The following is a 3124-nucleotide window of genomic DNA, read 5'->3' on the forward strand; positions in this document are numbered from 1 at the left end:
GCTCATGTGAACAACCTCCTCCAGCAGAGGTGAACTTCAGCAATTCACTGTTGTCCAGAAATAGTAACTTGGTACCAATATCTGTTGGCATTTTTTTTCTCTTTTTTGAGGAGGGTTTTCATGGTACAGAACAACATCAGGTTCCAACCACGTTCTATTGAAGTCACACACCCATCTTACTTTGCAGATGTAAAACCTCTTCTATATGAACTTCTTCAACAGAGGGAATTTTCACAATCACAAGGTTGTTTGATCTCTAGGGGTATTTTTTTTTATAATAGAAGACTATGATTAGATTTTCTTTATACATTTACCCATTATTAGGCTTGTCTGCATCCCCATCCACTACAATGATACACAGATGTACAGAGCCCTTGCACTCCATACGCTTTACATGCGAGTAGTTCAGATACGCAGATGCATCTTCAAAAGCTCAGATTTACAGAAGACTGCTGAACACTCTGGCCTAAACAACAGACATTACTATTTTGCTTTCAGACACAGACAGTATTTATAAGTGTCCTTTAAATGTTTCCCTATATAAAAAAAGACAAAAGAAAGGCGAAAGATACCGACAAAGATAAGGATATCCATCAGAACTTCTGCCAACAAGTAGTGGAGTCAAAAAGATTTTCTAACATCTGCAACTATTAATGAGTAATTGCATTAAAATAATTTATGGATGTGAAAGGCACATCACTGATCGGAGCCATTTTGCTAAAAAGTTCCCAATACAGCTTAAGATTAAAAAATCCATTCAACAAATAGGATACCTCTTAAGTGTGAAGGCATTCAGAGAAATAACCAATTATTTAATACAACAGACTTTTAGAAGTCTGTTTTGCTACTTTATTACTTTGAATGGTTACCTATTATCTTCACATTAAAGACACACACTGAATTAAGGATTCTGCCAACTCTCTAATAATGCCTTTAAGAACAACAGAAGATCACCAAGTTGTTCAATACATAATCATATTGAGCCATAGAATACTAATAAGTAACAAATGGTACTATATCTAAATTTTATTTCTACTTAGAGATTAAATCACTTTTACCATTAAGATTATTCCTCAGGCTCTACCAAAATGAATTACAGACTGAATATGTAACATAATACACTCCAGGGAGGATTTATAATATGCCCTTCTTTCATAAATATGCTTTTTCTTCTCCCTGAAGATGCACAGTATGGTTTCATCTACAAAAAGTTACGACACAGTAAAAGGCGTAGCCTAATTTTTGAAGGCACAGCACCTTATCAGGAAGATAAAGTCCATTACCGCAGCGCTGTCTTGAAAAGTATATTTACCTCAGCCATTATTTTCAGAAATCCTATTAGATACTTTATTTGAAAACAAAACAAAAAACAACCTAAAACAACAAAAGATTTTGAGTTCAAGAATTACCTTTTTCTATATATTATCAATACTCTCTCCTTCACACACTAGAAAGCTGCCTTATCTGTTCCCTCCTAATATAGGCCTCCAACTCTAACCTGAGATAAATAGCCTCTGCCTCTTGGGGGGCTAATTGCCAACAGAAACCAGCTGTCCTTCCTCAACTGAAAAATTCCACACCATCTCGGGGAAAAAAAAAAAAAAAAACAAGAAAAACATGAAGCCATCAACAGGCAAAAACAAAAGGAAAGAGAGGACAAAGCAGTCTTCCATGGTCTGTTTATGTCACATTCCTTTCTTCCCACCCCATAACATTTCTTTCTGCAAGTAAAGGACAGAGAATAATGTCCTCTCACAAAATGGGGGAGGGAGGAATAACAACAATTTACAATTATTAAAAACAGTCCCCAAAGGGAAATGACAGAAGCTCTGCCTCCTGTATTTTTTTAAATAAAAAAAGAACAAACAATAAGTCACAGTAGCAGTCCAACATTAGCTATAAAAACCAGCATAAGACTTGAAAGAAGGAGAAATATTTCCTAGTGTTGTTAGTGCACCTAGGGTTTGGGGTTTTTTCTTTCCATGCCTATGGTAAAAAGTTCAAAAAACACAGAATATTTAACTCTGAATAAAAGTTTTGTTCAAGATCACAGTAGAGCAGTAAAACCTGAGTGACATCAACTTAGTGCGATACCACAACCTATACCAAGTAGTAATCTTGGAGTCCTTGCCTGTACTGCACTGGGGTGACTAAATCACTGGCTACACACAGTGCAAGCCTGTCTTAGACCAAATGATTTTAATTGCCTCTGCCTAAAAATCTACCATCTGTGTCCGAGAAGTATCCAATATGTTCCTAGTGGTGTATGCAAGCCCCACATGGAAAGCAAATTAGGAAGACAAACATGCCTCAGCTTGATGAAGATAACAATATATTTACAAAATATAGTGCCATTTCCACAAGGGGTCATAGGGTTAATTTACACAGTGAAAAGGGTGGTTATGCCACATGGCAGCCAAGGAGGAACACCAGGTGAGGCAGAGACACCTGAGGTATGTTAGCAAACCCCCTCACATGCCGGGCTCCCAAGTAATGCCCACCTTGAGCTGCTAACGCACCTGAAAGCCATGGAAGGCCTGATAGTAGCAGTGTGTTACCACAGGTGAAGCTGTAAATACTAACATCTCCACTCATGAGAGGTCTGGGGCTGGACAGGTCTTGGAGCTGGGTGTGTGGGGAGGGGGAAGCTCCAAGCCCCCCTTGAGGCTAGCTGCTGGGGTGCTCAGCCTGCTCTCCCCCTACCAATGAAGCCCCTGGAGCCCCCAAAGCCCCAAGGCTGGGCAGCCCCAAGGCCCATGGTGGCCATGGGGAAGGCACCGCGCCTAACCTTGGCGGTCACCTGAAGGCTGGGCCACGGCCCTGCCACAAGTCATGGCCCTACCACACCACCTTATTGCTGGCAGGGACTCCCCTCACCCCCACTGCCTCCTTTCCCCATATTTCCTCTCACTCCCTCGATATAACCCTACAGCCCTTGGTTGCGGTGGGCTCTCCTCCCAGCCCCAGGTCCGTTCTCTCCGCGCAGGCGGATGATTCCCTTCCTCTTGTCTCCTTTCTCGCTCCCCCCGTTCCCCGCGGCGCTCCCGCCTCTCCCCGCCCGGCCAGGGCGGCCGGAGCCCCGGGGCGTGAGGCGCGGGAGGTGGAGCGGGCCGGGCGAGCAGGC

This window comes from Phalacrocorax carbo, chromosome 17 (assembly GCF_963921805.1).
Source record: "Phalacrocorax carbo chromosome 17, bPhaCar2.1, whole genome shotgun sequence".
In the NCBI taxonomy this organism is placed as follows: domain Eukaryota; kingdom Metazoa; phylum Chordata; class Aves; order Suliformes; family Phalacrocoracidae; genus Phalacrocorax; species Phalacrocorax carbo.